This window comes from Chelonia mydas, chromosome 8 (genome assembly GCF_015237465.2).
Source record: "Chelonia mydas isolate rCheMyd1 chromosome 8, rCheMyd1.pri.v2, whole genome shotgun sequence".
Taxonomy (NCBI): Eukaryota; Metazoa; Chordata; order Testudines; family Cheloniidae; genus Chelonia; species Chelonia mydas.
In genome coordinates, this window is record NC_057854.1 from 22,517,363 (window position 1) to 22,535,952 (window position 18,590).

The 18,590-nt window shown below is 44.3% G+C and overlaps 1 pseudogene; it reads left to right on the forward strand.

The window, feature by feature from the left end:
* Positions 1–2,405: 2,405 nt before the first annotated feature.
* LOC122461477 lies at positions 2,406–9,234 on the forward strand (annotated as a pseudogene).
* Positions 9,235–18,590: the final 9,356 nt, after the last annotated feature.

Consider the following 18,590-nt stretch of genomic DNA (forward strand, 5'->3'; position numbering starts at 1 on the left):
GTCGAGTTTATTCCTTTAGTGCCTGGTCTCTCATTGAACTCTTCACAAACTAGTTCCCAGTTTAAATCCAGCATTGGTCAGTAGTGATCCAAAGTTCTTACGATATGCTGGCTGTTCTGTGACCATTGTGAAATAAGTTTGGTGAGTCGCAGACCCCGTCCTAGAGGGCAGGTGTCCTCGTCACAGAAACTACCAGCATGCCAGCACAACTAAAACTATTGGACACCTTGGTTGGCAATCTGTGGCACAGGAATTGCATTATTCTGTCACTCCTAAAGGTCATGCCTCTAGGACAAGGCTAAGGCAGATAGAGAGGGATCCTGCTCTGGTATGGCCCAAAGGACAGTCTTTCATGAGCACTAAATGCACACACAAATGTAAGCCTAGTTCTTGCTATCAGGTTGTTACAGAATCTTTCTCCTGTGCCTGACTGGGTTTGCTGACATTTTCTGACTGATACTCTCTTCTATCTTTATAGAGATTATTTTAGTGTTTAGTGATTGGGGAGGTTTCCCCCTAAGTGTATCTCCAGCTAGTGTCAACTGTAAATGGATCAAGATAACTAAGGAGGAATGTCAAAAAGGGAAAATAGTATTGAGTTATTGGCCTAGAGGTGCACTTGGAGAGACTTTTCATTGTAATTCTCCCCAGGGCAGATGCCTTATCTACAGTATCTCACCCGCAGTTTAGGGAGATGGTAGTAACTTTACTGGATTTTCAAAGAATTTCAGTGCTATAAATTTTAAGCCCTCTGTTTCTGGAAAAAAGGCATAATTTCCTCTACTGCAATACCAGCAGTTAAAGTTAGGTCGGTATTTTCATTCTACATGCCACAGTTCAAATAGTTTATTATTCAGCCATAGAAATTCACTCTGGGTTGGGTCCCGGCAAGAAGATGACTATGTGAATTGCTGATGTCTTTCAGATCTCTTTGCCAATGTCAGAATGCCATTGCTGCAGCACAAAGGGGATGGAATCTGACCCTAACTCCTCTCCTGTCGATTCTGTCAGCGTGAGGGAATCTCCAGTGTGGGGAGCACTGGTGTGTCTGGATCCACTATGGCACCCTCCTCATAGTGGGAGATTGGGAGGGGCAAGGAGGAGGGAGGGCAACATGCATTACACTCCAGCTTTGCTCAACTGGCAGATGGTCCCTTAAGCTCTGTTGCCAGCTGCCACAAGTTTAAACATCTCCAAGGCTGCTCTAATTTATGCCTAGACCAGGGCTAAGGCAAAGAATCAGGGGGCTGGGATAGGCAGAAGCTAAGTAACTACTCCTGCTCCCTGCCTTGTGCTCTTCCCTCTCATCCCTGCTCCTCTAGGAGTTCCCCATTCATTGCTTTATGCTCTCGGGATTTATTATATTTATTTTACACCTCAAGCCTCCCATGTCTTTTTGATGTATTTCTGCTTCCTACAGAAAGTAATGTCCCCTTGTCTGCACATTTCTACTTCTAAGAGTGAGAGGGATTCAGTCCCCAATGATAGGCTCAGCTACCTGCTAACACATTCTTCACCTGCACTTTCATTACGTCTTTTTGGGGGCAGAAGAGCTGAAAAAAATTTGTTACACATTATATGACATTAGACTGTATTTGAAGGGCCTTTGCTGATTGCCAGTCTCCATTAGATGCCCATGGGATGTTAAACAATCATTGTTCATCTGTTATTCAGCATGTTCACCCATGCACCACAAACAGACTCATCCATTCACTGACATGATCTGAAAAATCCTAATACACCACAAACTGTTGTATCAATGTTTTTTTGTAGGATACATCGTTCACTGACAAGAGAATTGCTGCTTTGTGCTTCATCCGTACACCGGTGCTGACCCAAATCCTATTTTTATTTGAAAATAAATGTCATACCAACAAATTGCTTTGGTAACCACAACTTTCTCATTGTGAAATTATTTTGAATAAATCCATCAGAACATAACTCAATCCAGTGTAAACCCCCCACTGCAAGGAAAGGTGCATGATGCTGGAACTCAATAAAGATGTAAATATGCTGAGAAATTGCCATCCTCGCTGTAGAGTTGCTCCTTTTGAAATGTACCACCATGAAAATATTCAGGTGGGATTGAAGTGATGATTACTGATTGTACAATAAATCTTGATCTTTGCACCATGGAGCTTGTTAACAAGAATGTAACTTATGCTCATCTTCCTTTTCTGGAAATCATATTGATGAGGAAGCATTCCTGAAAGTTGGGAACTGCTCCTCAAAAATCTTCTGGTTTCCATTAGCAGTATCAAGCCATGAGGGTGATTTCATAATCAAACTGAAGAATCTGGAGTTCTGCATGCAGATATATATATCTGTATGTGAGCTCAACTCATGGAATTTATTAAGAGAAATCCAGTAAGCAGAGACTCAGAGAGACAGCAACTGTCTCCACCATGAAGATAGCTGGTGTCATTGTGCTCCTTACTCTGGCAGTTTTCTGCTGCTCAGGTGAGTAACTTTTACTAACCCCTGTAGTGAGAGGGGTGGCCCAATTCTCTGCCACCTGCCAGCATTAATTAATCATGTCCTGGCCTCAAATAGGAAGTAGAAGGAGTGGTAGGCATGCACTTCACTCTGGAGTTCTTCATTCAGATATATTAGTTCTTCAGTCTAAGGCTTCTCCTTCACCTTGTTGAGAAGGCTGCTGGTGTTTGACAGTATGTCCAAGTTTTGGAACCTCAACAGGACATGGGGTCCTGGGCACCACAGTGAGCTCTTGCATTTATGTGTCTTTTAGCATAGACTATATCCATCTTCTCCTTATGTCCTTTTTAAAATATATGGAGCAGAGCCAAGCCCTACTAAAGTCAATGGAAAGCCTCTTATTGACCTCAGTGGGTGTTAGATGCCCATAAAGTAGACAGTAACATAGATTTAGGGTGACTGTTACTATCCTGCAGATTCCCCTTATTAGTGGCTTGTGATGATCCCATGCTCCTGAAAAAGGGGCATCATTGAGGTTCCTGCTCCACTTGCAGTGATGTCACAGACTATACCAGTGACAGCATCCATTGTAAATATTCAGATTCAATAAATGATCCAAGTAGCCAAGATCTACACAACATTTAGCAACTGTTATTGTTTTCTGAGCATTTTGCTAGAAATGCAATGTTTTATGGTGCACCAAACCCAGAAGAATGGGCTCTGTTAAATGCCACCGTTATTTATTAACAAGACATACAGCTCTGTGCACGGCCCATTACTGCAGGGAACTAGCTTTTCCTGGTGTTTGCTGCATTAGAAGCTGCATTCAGTTTTGCTCCAGACATATGCATGTTTTGCATTTAATTTCTTTCCAATTTTTTCCTTCATTTTTATCTGGTATGTCTGATTTTATTTCAGATGTTGCTAGTCATGATGGCAAAGTGAGTCCAGCTCTTATTGTTATTGAACCCTCACATTCCCTTGTCTCAAGAGACACTTGTAAGCACTATGTGATCATGAACTCTGTGTTGGAATCATCTCCCCCCCTCCAAAATAGCTAATGAACAGGCTGGGATCATCAAAAAGGGACTGCCTTGGTGCCAATAAACAGAGAGAGTAAATTCTTGGGATTCAGTTACACTGGGTGTACATGGTCAGACCATTGGTTTTCCATGCATAATTCGATGTGATATACTACCTGGTTGGATTGTTTGAGTATCAAAGAGCTACTGGGAAGGGAAATGATGGGGAAAATATCAAGGAGAGAGTTTGAAATTTCAAACCATTGTTTATCTATATACCTTATTAGGATGAATCTTTTCCCACTACAGATGATTCTAGACACTGGGGACTGACTTCTTCTGTTCACTGAGTCAAATAACCAGTTATTGCCAGTACGGTACAGCCAGTTCATGTTACAAATCAGACAGAAAGCTATAAGAGCCTCTCTCTCCCCTACATCTCCATCAGCAGCAGATGTTGCGAATTATACCTGATAGGTCACGTGTAGTTCGAGTCTAGGCTGAGGCACATGAACAAAGTCCACAACTGCAGAGTTCCCAAAAATATTAAGTTTGTTACGCTCGAGCGTGGTGCTCCCCTGCTAGTCAGAAGGGGACCCCGAATGCAGGTTATACAAAGATTATATACCTTTTAGCAAAGCATGTTGCCCTCGTGCATCAGAAACCTTAGCCAATAGACAAACCCTTTCCTTATCTACCACCTATCCCTGCTAGGTACATTCCCCGTGCTAAATTACTTCAGCTACACAACATGGTCCTAAAGCAATGCATCAGTAACCTTTCTTATCAGGATGGGAGGCCCACATCACAAGGCCAGGAGGCAGGGAGTTAGGAACAGACAAAGAACAGAAACCGGGAGTTGAGACAGGCTGGAAACAAGGGGAAGGGTTTTCACAGAAATGCAGTATCTAAGGAACACTCCTCCTGGTGCATGATGTGCTTGCTTTTAGACAATGGTGGGCCCCAAACCAAAATGGAGTCATATATACTAACTTTTCCTTAACACAGATAAATCAAAACAGCCAGAATAATGACTTTTCCCTTCCACGGTCTATGTAGGGAAAGAAAGGGTAAAATCTTTAACCCTCATATGTGGAGGTGGGGCATATTGGGGACCATTTATATCCCCCTGCCCTACAGCGTAGGGGTTTTGAATGAAACAGACCTTAACACACAGAGAGGGGAAGTGATTTGCAGGCATATAGATGGCAAGTGGTAGAACTGAGACTCAAACCTGTCTCCTAGCTCCCAGCCCAGTGCCCTATCCACTGGACCTTAGGAAGCAATGGGCAAGATTATTTCTTGTATCCCTCACTTCAGTACACTGTCAATAAGCATCAAAAATTCAGGATGTCCCTCTGATTCAAAAGTGCTCTCCCACCCCCAGCAATTTCCCTGATAGCCCAATCTCACTCTTTTCTCACTTTGTCACCCCCTACATACTCCCAGAGGCTTATGTGGAGTTTCTTCCTTCCTTTGACAGGCTACTGCATCCCCACTGTCCATTTGACACAATTCCCCGAAAAGACCCAGTGTCCCTCTTTGCAATCCAAATTCCCCATCAAACTCCTGATCCCCCAAATCCTCAAGACCCTGCAACCATATAATGTTTCCTGCAACTCCCTTACCAATAGGATCCCAGCATCCAGAAAATTTGCTATAGATCTTTCCAGACTAACTCCCAGCTACACTATGGGGCTAAGAGGAGCCTGTCACTAATTGGAAGCACTACAAGCCTTACTAAAGGATTGGGTCAGTCTTGATAAAGGATTAGATTGAGGTCTGGCCTGGTTCTTATTCTGGTTGAACTAACTCTCCATCCCTAATTACAGGAGCGGTCTGCAGCTGGTGCACTAGAAGAAAAGGATGAATCGGGCTTCTCCTGCCTTTATGCTCTTTCAGATTTTTAACCTTTGTAACTGAAAAATCCTTTCAATTTTGCCACCTCAGTTGCTGGTCCAACAGAGAGCTGCCAGTTTGAGAGATGTGGGAAGAGACTTGGTATTTAACCCTTTGAAACCCAGTTAAATGCATCTTTGGGAACCTGAACTTCTTCACAAAAATAACACTACCTTACTCCTCCAAATACACCCTCAGCATGGACTGGGTTCATGAGTCATTTCTCTGTTCACAGGCCTGGTTCTGCTGGTGGTGATGGGGAAATGGGCCTTACTTCTGATGTTGGATTTAACCCCCCTCCTGTGACATTACTATTATTTATTGAGCACTGTCAATGTACTTGGCATTGTACAATCAAGCTGAAGACAAGAGCCCATGTCTCAAAGAGCTAGCAATCCAAGTTAGACTGACAATATGGCCACGGGACCTGGTAAGATTAGTGTTAGAGGCAGAAAAGGGAGAACTGGCAAGTCAGTATAGAGCCATAGGAGGAAAAGACGATAAAGGGAATTAAAATGTTAGATTGTTATATTTGCAGAGAAAATGTGATTATGACACAAAGAATGATCCTATCCCGTGCCCCACAGTCCAGGAACCTGTCTGCGCCACTGATGGCAGAACTTATAGAAACTTGTTACTTTGGCAGAGCCATGAGGTGAGTCCTGAAATAAACCACTTGTGCAGAGTAATAAAAAAACTCAGAGCTAATCTATTTTCCTTTTCCAGAAGGGTTTTCCTCCCAGAGGAGCAGCACCTCTCAATTTACACATCTGCTTCCAGATTTTTTTGGTTTATTCTGCAATTGCTTTTACATGGAAAAGCTGTCCTGTAACAAAGCCAAATTGGCTTTAAGTCTGATCCCTGGGGTCTCTTCAAAAAGCTTCATGTTAGAAACAATGAGAGGGATGGGATCTCAGAAGAGGAGTTCAAAGGGATTAGACACTATTTAAATGAGTGAGGATCTTGCCGAATGTAAGGAAACAAAGTCCAGTAGAGGCTCATGCATTTAGCTACAGAGGCCCCAGATTCAATCCTGCCCACCAACAACCGGGGCCTATTGGTGTTACAGTAGCAGAACAGATTCTTATTTGCTTAGGAATAATAAAGGAAAACCTGCTATGATCCTGAGTTTTCCCCTTCCCTCTTCAAGTTCAATGGGTCACAGCCCACATGCTCAGGGTTTAGCTGATGGCCATATTTGCAGCCAGGAAGGAATTTTCCCCCAGGGCAGATGGCAGAGGCCCTGGGTGTTTTTCGCTTTCCTCTGCAGCGTGAAGTACGGGTCACTTGCTGGAGAATTCTCTGCACCTTGAAGTCTTTAAACCACAATTTGAGGACTTCAGTAGCTCAGACATAAGTTAGGGGTTTGTTACAGGAGTTGGTGGGTGAGATTCCGTGGCCTGCGTTGTGCAGGAGGTCAGACTAGATGATCATAATGGTCCCTTCTGACCTTAAAGTCTATGATTCTATGATCTTCGTTAAATCAGTGCATATAGCACTATCTGAGTAATAAGTATTCATAAATGTATTGAATAAATCCATACTGTTGACTTCAGTAGAGCTCCTCTGAACTTACAATGGTATAAACTGGTCAGAATCTGGCCGGCTGCATTCTTAAAATTTACAGCTATCAGTCATCTGCCTGAAAAGCCATTTTATTAGCACCCAGCTGTGTGGGAGCCCAATTTACACCTTTTGCACCCTGTGGCACAAGCATCTTCAGCAACCCCCCTGCTTCCCATGTGGCCGTACCTGAACCCCCACCCCTCACCTCCTTCCCCATGTGGCCCTGCCTGGAGCCCCCAGCAGTCCTGTGTGGCCCGCTCTGCCTCCTAACCTGGCTCCAAGAAGGATGCTGCGACTTTTCACTTGAGGAAAAAATGCACCCGCCAGGCTCCCTCCCGAGAACTCCCGAGCAGTGTGGCCAGCAGCAGCGGGGCAGCAAAACAGCCCAAAATACCACAACTCGCAACTGCTAAATAACCCTGGCAATTGACAGCTAAAAATAGCCCAGCTGGGCTAGAAAAATCACATACTTAACACTGGCACGAAGGCACGTTTACTGTGCCTAATTGGAAACCGGCTCTGGTGGGAGCCCAGTACCAGATACTGTAACCAGTTGCCACCTGGCTTTAAAAGAACTAAAGTAATAGAACAAAATGGTTCATATGAAAATATTAAATGTTTACATTTTCTTCTTCTTAGCTCAGGATGGAAATATCTTTGCACTGGGAATGGGCAAACCTAATTGAATAAATTGAGACAGAGCGGGTTGGAAAATGTTTTTTTTCCCCAGAAAAAAGTTTGTGGTGAAAACAATTTTTGTCAAGCATTTATTTTGATTTTTTTTGGATGGGGATTTTTTCTGGAGGGGATTGTCAAAAAAATTGAAGATGCTTCTGTTGAAAATGTGTTGGCAGAAAGGTTTTGGCCAGCTCTCAATGGAGGATGCCAGCACTGTTTCTTTAAAAATGAAGAAGGAAGCCAGATGGGGGACTGGAAGAGGTTCTAAGCAGAAGCTCTACAGTGAAGTTGGCAGGGCAGAGTAACTTCAGGGGTAAAAATATTTTTCTATTCTCATAAATTCTATTCCTTATTCAGTGGTGGAAGATATCAGCTCTTTCTGCCATTCTTCAGACAATAAGCAATGTTCCAAACCTTCACAAAAACTGAATCAAACTTTTTGAAGGTGAGAGTAATAGCTGGTAGGAAATTTTCCACTGAAATTTTTTTACGTGAACATTTTCACAGAAAAAAAAGTTTATTTTCACTGAAAAATTTGGGGTTTTCAGTGAATATCGACAAGCGTATAGAGATGACTTTCTATAAAAAAGAACAAAAAGTTGTTCTCACTGGGAAATGTTTTTCCCATGAAAACTTTCAATCAGCTTAATGAGAAAGTTTGTTTGTCATTCACAATAATTTTTTGTTTTTACGATCTCTGCCCTTCCTGGTCTACTTGAAAGCAAAAATTTTGAAGGAGCCTGACAGAGACTGATTTTATTTGGCTCCTCTGGGAACTGAAGATGGCCACTTCTCATGACATTTCCAGCCCATTATTGCAGACCCAAGGGGTTTTCATAGTTCAATACTTATTATCACTCAACAGACTAAATGTCTATACCTTGAAATCTGCATCTGCTTTCTTAAAACGGAGTCCAGTATCGCAAGCAAAGCAAATGGCATCTCTTTAATAGTTCCAAAGTAAGTTTTACTTACAATTTGCATTTTAGAAAGTAACACTGGAGGCAGCCATCATGCTTAAAACTGAGCCCTTATAAGGCACCACTTCACCAAATCCTACAGAAATAGTCCCACCTAAACAGTGAAGTATCACTAATGCTGGCTAGTGCCTGGGGCTATTCAGCTATGGTAGTGCTTTTATAGAGGATCAATATTAAGCAGTATGGGTGCTCTAGTATTGCATTCTAAAAGTGCAAATTGTAAATAAAAGTTATTAGCTTAGCTACCACACTATGCTTGGAGCTGTACAATAAACACAAAGACAGTCCATGGCTTAGCCATGCTGATGTGATTATCTCCTACATGGTGTGTGTTTGCTTTGGGAAAGTGGTAGTGTTGGGGAAAGAGTGCATTTTTGAATGAATATAACTTCTTCTAGTTGGAATGCATTCACAACTCCCCTTAATGCCAGTATGCACACTTGAGGGCAGAATCTGATCTATCCCATGTGAATAACTACCTTTATTTGCATAAGTTTAGTGGGAAATGTGAGAGGTTTTCCCTCCAAGACTATGCCACTGAAATCTTTGTGTCTAATCTTATCTCTTTGTCTGTGTGTCTCTCTTTTAGGGCAGCATGTGGAAAACTTGGCTTAAAACACCCTGGACCATGTCACAAGAAAAAGAAGGCATAAAAGTGGATTTCTTGTTTTGAGTTTCCATAAGAAAGTCCCTGTGTAGAAACACATTCTCTATTAGTTCTTCTATATAGCGGTTGCAGATGGCATCACTATCTGTTTCTTTGTTCAGTAATGTAAATTCCATAAAGTTCTTTATTTTTCTTTTTTCTTTAAAGGGGGATTTGTGGCCTCGCATGAAACCCTTCCTGTTCGCTACGAAGCAGCATTAAGTTGAGGCTAGATTCCCACTATAAGCTTGATTTCTACTGTCCCTTCTCAAAACAGGAATCTGATCTTGAAATATTGCATGTAGAGCAAATCCTGGGGTGACATTTTCCTTATAATTTTGGTTAAAATAAAAAAGATGAATCAAAGCTACGGTATTTTGAAAACTTACCTGTCCATTTCCTTTTTGAAAATGTTCCTATCTTTGATTCATAACATCTCCAAAGTGGGCTGGCCTGGAAACTCTGCATTTGAGTTGTGTAGTTGGCCCTGCTGAAGAGAAAAGCCTTTTAGTATTTTTAAAAGGTTAGAGGGGATAGTGGGAGAATTAAAAAAGCTCTAAAGGGCCTCATTCTCCACACCACATCACCAGTCTTAGACCCATGCAACTCCGTGGAGTTGTTTTACACATATAGGGCCAGATTCTCCTCAGTGCCAAGTTGTACCTGATGAGGGGGAAGGGAAGTGGGGAAGCGTGTCACACGGTATGCACACCCTGTCCTCCTTTGGGGCGTGGCAGGGTTGTGATACCACCACGGTTACAGTCTACCTCACCATCTTTAAGCTGAAAGCTGCACAGCCCACAGGCTACAGACAATATGGCTGCCCTTCCAGTCAGGGCAGTGCAGCCCAATGGCCAGAATCAATTACAGTGTCAATCAGAATCAATTACTGCGTTCAGGGCAGCGCAGCCTCGCAGCCAGAGTCCATATAACTGCCCACAGATGCAGGGCAGTGTGGTCTATTGGCCAGAGTCAATTACAGCAGCCCTTGCATTCAGGGCCATGCAGCCTAGTGGCCAGAGTCCATATAACTGCCCATGGACACAGGGCAGTGTGGCCTAGTGGCCATTATCCAGGGGCCACCATGATGGGAGATCAACAGCCTGGGTAGGCGGGCCCGAGTCCATTCAACTCCACCAGGCCCCGATCCAGAGCCCTAACAGTGGTGGAGCGGTCCGCTGCTGGGTTAGTGGGGCATCCCACTGAAACACACTGACCTCACTCAGGTGGGAGATACCATTTGCACACCCTCCCTGGGTCACTTCCTACCATGCTTCCAGAAGCTGCAGTCCCTGGAGCGCTGGGGTCTCCGGGCTCCTCAGCGCAGATGATTCCCTGTGGCTCCATTGGCCATAGACCTCCAGCCCGACTCTCAGGATCTCTGGGTCCCACAGGCAAGGGCTGTGATGGCTCTTCATCTGGAGCCTCTCCTCCACCTTCCCCTCTAGTATTCAGCTTAGAAATGAGCTGGGTTGCTCCCTTTTATACTGAGGCAGCAGTTGGAGCATGCCCAGCACAGTCTGAGGGGTGGGACTTCCGCTGCCCACAGTATGGGATTAACCCTCTCTTGTCCAGTGTGTGGTATGCACACCCCATCACAAAACCATATACAATTCCCTGAGTTTAATGCTATACTAGTCCTGACAAAAGTTAGAACAGCTGTGGGGCTAATCTAATTTACAATATAGGATCCCTTTTTGACCATATATCAGCCACGAGTTGCCATAGTAAAGAAGAGCTATACCCAGAGCAGCACAACATTCCTCCTGATTCCTCCTGACAACCAGCACACCTTCTGCTCCCCCGGTATTCCCCTGACAATCTGTTCTTTGAGCTATTTTACAACATCTCTGAGGCATTCCAGTGGAAGAGGGATTTCACATCTGATTCCATCACGCTTCTCCATCTGCCTGTGCTTCATGTTGCCTTACATTACAGGAAAGCCACTCAAAGGACATGCCCGTGGGGAGAGGAGCTAGTAGTGTTGTGTTAATATAGAGGCCTTGGGCACAGCTCTGTGGAACAGCTCCTCAGCTGGCACAAACCAGCTTAGCTCCATTTACTTCACTGGAGTAATACTGATTTCCGTGAGCTCAGGATCTGGCCACATGTTTATTTCAACTATTGGCTTCAAAAAGCTTTTGAGCACTCGTATGAGATTCATTCAGCATAGTGTTCTGACAGTGGTCACACTGTGATACCTGAGGCCCTTCGCCCCCTGCAATGTACAAGAAGGCTTCCTGACAACAGTTAGATTTATCTTGGTTTCATGAGCTAGGGTCTACAACTGGTTGTACAAAAGGACCAGGGAGCTCTGAGCTGCAAAAGCTTCAGTGATTGATGAAGCTAAAATTATTTATGGCTAGGAACTTCTGGAAACATTTCTCAGACTGCAGATAAATATTTTCAATTGGTGCTATAAAGTAAGGAAGGAATAGCCCAGATTTTCCTCTTTTGAAATGGAATCTGTCTGGCCAAATCAACTTCATTCCAAGCGTTGGAAGAGGCCAAGTCCTTCAGAACCACTTTAAGGCAAGCATATAATATGACTAGAGACAAGGTAATAACAACACTACCTTTAGGCTGGGGCAAGATGGGGGGGAACCTCACAAGTGACACAAAGTAGCAAAGTTGTGTCTGTGAACAGTAAGGTCCACCAGGTTCATATTGGGTGTTGGCAAGGGATAAGGGTAACTAGCCTGCTTTAGAAGATGCCTCATAGGTAGGACTGTGACGGATGCAGCCAACATCAGGAGAATTGGAAAAGACAACTGCTGTCTTTGGCTCCACAGCTTCATCAGGAGAGGCCCTTCCACTGTAGGGAAACCAGCCCTCAACTGAGAATGAGCAGCATCTGCAACACACATAGAAATGCACATGAGAGTCTTTGGGGTTTCAGCTTTTTGACATAAACCTGAAATTTTTCACTGTAAAAAGAAAATAGTTTCTTGACCAGCCATGCTAATTAATGCTTTTCCTATAATCTGGAAAGAGTTTGTATGAGACATTAAAGACCACATTCCCACTTTCTGAATGAAAACAGACAAAGGATTTTGCATAGTTTACTTTACTGAAGAAGCAAATTAAGAGACAGTGACACCATCATCCTGAAAAGAGCAAAGAAGAGTCTCTGGGCAGTGATCTGCTTGTGGGAAGTGAAAGCACTTTCATTCATCCTCAGACCCGCAGCAGGGTTCCTCATGTCAGTTTTCCCACAACTTACCCTACAGAAGAAACACAGAAAGAGAGAGAGAGAATGAGAATGATCTAAATGTATAGTCTTGGAAGGTAAAACATTTCAAGTTTTTCAGTGAACTAATCCAACAGATTCTAGTTATTCATACATGATGGGCCAAGTTTTGCCCTCAGATATGCAACTGGACTTTGATGAGAGTTGTGCCCATGTATTTGAGGGTATAACCCTTATAGAAGAGTTCTGTACAATTTAATAGGGATAAAATTAATAGACTTCTGTAGAAATTGAACTAAAACCCCACAGAATTAGAATGAGAACCTTTCTAGAGAATCTTAAACCAGTCCATACAACCAGATAGCTAATATCTCTGCCACAGAAGTCTACAGACTGGTTTTAAAAATTTGCTACTACAGTTCTACTGGACTTTTTCATAAAGGAAAATTTTTTTTCAGATTAAAACAATTCACTCTTCTCCTCATCCCCCTCCAAACTCCAAACAAATATTTGTATACTGTTCAACTGAATAATCTCAAGCTAGAGGTTTGATGGTGCTCTTCCTTTGGTCTCCTGCCACTAGGCCTATCTAGTTTTTCTAGTATCATAAGCTTTATGATATTATGGCTTAATATTTAGAGGGGAGATTTCCAAAGGCACAAATGGGAGTAAGACACGTAGCTAACATTGATTTTCAGTGGGAGCTGGGCATCTTACACCCCTTTGTTCCTCTGGAAGTCTCCCCCTAAATCTTTTGTTCTACTAGTCAATTTCGTCTAAAGCCAGCTACAATCTGCCTGATACTGAGGCTTCCCCAAGGTCACTACAGCTATCATTTCTTAGCAAGATGGTAACCACCAGCAGTGATTAAAAAGAGTTTTAAGAAAAGAGAAGCAGCAATGGCTTCTTGGGGAAATATGTTACAATAGGCTTTTCAAGATCTTATTCCAAAATACAATTAGTCAAGGGGTAATATTTTCAAAAGCACCTGTATGTCATAGGAGCCTAGCCCCTATTTTCAAAAGTGATTTAGATGCTTACGATTCCTTGAAAGTCAGTGGGACTTAGAGCTTGGGTAAAACTTTGAAAAATATCTTAGAGATGTAGAAGCCTATTAACACTTTTCAATAATATATCTGAAAAGGGCTGGCCTGTGAGTCCCTGCATTTTACAGCCGGTACACTCATTTTAAAAAGGTTAATTTCCCCCTGGGCACCTCTTCCTAGCCTGATTCTCCATTGCCTTGTACCTTGTTTTGTCATGTAGTCCAGTGCAAAGTGGGTGCAAAATGTTACCAAGTCAAAATTGCAGCATTCCAGTCCTACTTTTTACTGGCGTAAGTGACTCCACAAGTTGTAGGGGATGGAAAACCAAGTCTCCTTGTCTCCCTGCTCACAACTGATACACGGCTCATTGCAGAGGCTTCATAAACTGGGTTGGGAATTATCTATAATGAACTTGAAACAGCCTGATTTTGTTCTGGTGGAAAGCGCTTTAACTTCACAGAAATTTCTGAATCCTGCACCCTCTAGCACATACCTACCCACCCACAAAAAGCTACCAATAAATATATCATCTGGTTTGTGGCCACATGTTGGGGAAGTAAATGCTTCGGGGTGGATCAGCTCTAAGAGTATTTTTTTTTTCATTCAGAATTAGTCATTTGTTTCTGTTCTTGCCTGATTGATCCACCGAGCGTACACATGTTGCTGTATGTTTTACCATCAGTGCCACAAACAGACCGGTAGACTATTGGGCAATTAGTGATATCTAATGGTGGCTTGCAGGTCCCTCCCCTGCCACCTCCTGGCCAGAGAATATTATAACATTTTAGATTATTTTTGCCACCTGTTTCTTCTATGGCTCCATAGATCAGAGAAATGGATAAATGGCTCTCATTCTGGTCCAGCTTTATACATTCAGGTTCAGGATTTCCCTCATTTCCTCTCTGCCTGTGAGGAGAAAGCAAAGGCCTCCTGCCTGTCTGGATACCTCACCCATTGATAGTCATGGGGGGACAAGAGTTTCAGTACTATATAGAGTGGGGAGGCGGGGATGACCCTACAGCCTTTTCTGTCACATGTAATATCTGATGCGGCACAACTCTACTGGCATGAACTAGCCAGCAGAGCTGACACATACAAGAATTTCACCCTGACATGAAGAGCTATTGAATAAAAGCTCCGGAAGAGTTTGTGAAAGATGAAGAGAAAATCCGGGACAAACAGTACCCATTGCCCTTCTTGGTTGCTCTCTGTGGCCCAAATTCTCGGCTAGTGGAAATCACTATAGCTTTGGGGGACTTTAATGGAGTTACATCTATTTACGACAGATGAGGATCTGGCCTTGTATCTCACACAGTCTAAGTACAGATTGTATTGACTACATGGGTAGCTGGACCACAGCAGTTTACTCCCTCAGTTTGATGGCACTGGGGTAGTTTTCCTGCTTGATTCCTTCCATGTTCTCTTATTGGTTTTAGTGTTTCTCATACACCAATATCTCATCCAAAGTGTGGTGCAAACCATTTATACTGATCTGGGAAATGTGACAGCTGAGTAGCAGTAATAAGTGGACTCATCTTATCATCCTGACTGGCAGTACATGGAACAAACACACAGACATGGATGATACAATGAGGGACAGTGCTGGAAAGAAACTAAATTCAGAACACTCGTCTGTCAAAAAATGGAATGAAAACTCCTATCCCAGCAAACAACACGACATGGACAAGTCTGCCCTAATGGGCTGAGAATGGAGCTGTAAATCATGCTAGTACATAATGACTGGATCTGTTTATTCTTGGACAGAGAACATTCTTCAGGATTTATTGTTCCACTAGAAGTTTTTGCTCAGCTGGTTCTGAGGACACACTTGAGCTCATATAAAACAGCATAGTTCTGTTGACCTCACTGGAGATGCACTGATTTATGCCAGCTGTGGACTCCTAAACATGTTTCTTTCAAATGTAAGCAGAGTCAGGACGGGCTCCACCGTGACATCTGGTGGTGAGGTGTGGCAAGTAGTGGAAAAGAACTTCAGGGGCTGATCTCAATTTGCATAGGCACACCCACCCCGCCTAGAATGAGGCCATAACTGCCCAAATGGTCACTTTGGCTGTTGTGGGATCCCCAGTGTCTTTGTTATTGGGGCGGGAAGAGTAAATTGTTATTACCCTGATTATGGGAACTGTGCTTGGAACTGTACTTGGCCTTTTGTTATGATGGAGGGACTCACCATCAACTGAGTAGCACTCGCTAGGCAAGGGACATGGGTTCCAAAACTCTGTGAATGGAGAGAGACTTGAGACAGGTATTAGTACCTGGTGGTGTGGGCCCCTTTGTGAGGGCCTGAAGCACCAATTGCACCTCTGTCTCTCTCCACTGTGGAATGTCAGAGCTAATTTTGGGTCTATTAAGAGTCTTGCTGCAGGTACTGTGCTGCATTCACTTTGGCCTTATGGTGCACCAGCACTAAGGCCCCCACTACTATGAGCTGAAATCACTGAGAGCTGAAATCACTAAGAGCACTGTGTCAAGTAGTGGGGAGCCAGAAGATCTAGAGTGCAGTGGTGCTGTTCATGAGACGGCGAGCTGTGGAGTGGAGCCGTTCGTGAGACAGCGGCGTGTTCGTGAGACGGCGAGCTGAGCAGAGCAGAGCTGTTCGTGAGACGGCGAGCTGAGCAGAGCGGAGCTGTTCGTGAGACGGCGAGCTGTGCAGAGCGGAGCTGTTCGTGAGACGGCGAGCTGTGCAGAGCGGAGCTGTTCGTGAGACGGCGAGCTGAGCAGAGCGGAGCTGTTCGTGAGACGGCGAGCTGTGCAGAGCGGAGCTGTTCGTGAGACGGCGAGCTGTGCAGAGCGGAGCTGTTCGTGAGACGGCGAGCTGAGCAGAGCGGAGCTGTTCGTGAGACGGCGAGCTGAGCAGAGCTGTTCGTGAGACAGCGAGCTGAGCAGAGCGGAGCCGGTCGTGGTGGAGCGGAGCCGTTCGTGAGACAGCGGTGTGTTCGTGAGACGGCGAGCTGAGCAGAGCTGTTCGTGAGACGGCGAGCTGTGCAGAGCGGAGCCGGTCGTGGTGGAGCAGAGCCGTTCGTGAGACAGCGTAGCAGAGCAGAGCCCTGTGGGGCAGTCAGCTTCAGGACACGTATGGTACCCCTTACCTCTTTCCCCCCCCCACAGGCATATTTTAGCCAGACTGGGGAGTAACACTCTGCAGATGAACTTTTGAACTCTGGGGCTGGACTTTTTGGATTTTGGGTGATTTGAGGATTGCTGGACTCAAGAGACGTTTGGGTTCTGGGACTCAAGAACCTGAGGGAAAGGATGTGGCCCAGTTTTCTGGGGTGGGTCTTTGCTCATGGTTTGGTTAATGAACACTAGTTGTGGTGTTTCCCCAATTTAACGCTGATGTCGTTTACCTCATGTTATTAAAGATTCTCTACTACACCGAGACTCTGTGCTTGCGAGAGGGGAAGTATTGCCTCTTTGAGGCGCCCAGGGGGTGTGTAAGATTTTCCCAGGTCACTGGGTGGGGGCTCGAGCCAGTTTTGTATTTACTTTGATGAGAGGGAACCCCTGTGTACTGAACCCGGCCCTTGCTGCTATCAACTTGGCCTGGCAGAAGGGTTACACAAAGAATTCAGAATGTTGATTTAGGTTTTATTTTTTACTTCAATCATGGTCCAGAATGTCACAGCCTTACAGCAGCAGTCTCCGGGATGTCCTCTCTGCAGGAGTGAGCTAATCATAGGCAAGATATGCTCCAGGGAGTCAAATTAACACTTGATCTCAAATGACCTCAGCAACATCTTCCAGAGATGAATCGGTTCTTCTTGGAATTAGCCACTTATTCAGCTTGTTTGAGCACTAATTTCTAAGGCTGCACATGATGCTGAACTCTCCCTTAAATAATCTGGATTTCCAGAAGGTTCCAGATGTCAGACAAAGGGTTCTGTATATTTATGACCTCCACAATGTGCAATATTACAGATTGTGTATGACTCAAAGTGAATGAACACCCTCAAGTCTCAGCTGAACTTTTTTTATTCATATGGAGCTGGATATGGTAGCTGTAAACCATAAGAGAAGCAAAAAATCCCATAGATGATGGTAAATATTACACCGAGCTACCGCTTTCCTCTATTACTAGAACTTCAAGATCTATCAGCACATGTGCTGACTTTTATTTTTCCCAGTGGGTTCTCCACCTCGCTCCGCCCCTTCCCTTGAGACCTCACCCTTGCTCCACCCCTTCCTCACTCCACCTCTTCCTACCCCCTCTCTGCCCCCTCCCCTGAGGCCCCCTGCCAGCCAACCACTTGCTGCTCTCCCCCCAGAACCTCCTGCCAGCTGCCAAACAGCTGATAGACTGCCCTGCCAACAGCTGTGGCTGTAGGGTGCTGAGCACCCCCAATTTTTTCCTGTGGGAGCTTGAGCCCTGGAGCACCCACAGAGTCGGTGCCTATGTCTATCAGTTTTATTAGCTATGCACAGCCTTGCACTAGCTCACACTTTCAAAAATGCAAGATGTTGCCTTAGTGGAGCCTGGAAGCTTGGAGAGGCTAAAACAGAACCCAAGGAATATGCCCCTGAACAAAGAAACTGATACAATACAACAAAGCTTGACTTACCAAAACCCATCTGATAAACCTCCTTACTCAGCCCTTGAGTCCAGTAGCCTCACCCTAAAACAACAGCACCAACAAGGGACCCATTCCTTCTGCACCAATCATTTAAAAAAGGATTAAGAAGAAGTTGGTCATATTCTTAGTTTACAGATACATCATTGCAAGGGCTCAGTGTGGTATCCAGAGCTTAGTGTCCTAGTGATGCTCCTCCCTGCCAACCTCCAAACTTTCTGGCTAAGTCTAACACACCTGGGCACCAATTAGCTCCAGCCTTCACAACAGAACAGAGAGGGAAATAGGTGGTGACCCATCAGTCAGCAGAGAGGCCTCCCTAGAGTAGAATAGAATGTGCTCCCATCACTAATATGCCCTCCTTCTCCTTGTCTGGGGCCACAAAGAGGTTAACCGAGGCTTGTTGGTGACAGATGATTACACTGCCAGCTGCCTTTTCGTCACAACAAAGGGGATCAAAACTTACTCACCCAAGAAGCAGAATATCATCATAGTGAAGACAAAAAAGACATGTTATTTTCATGTTATTTTCATGATG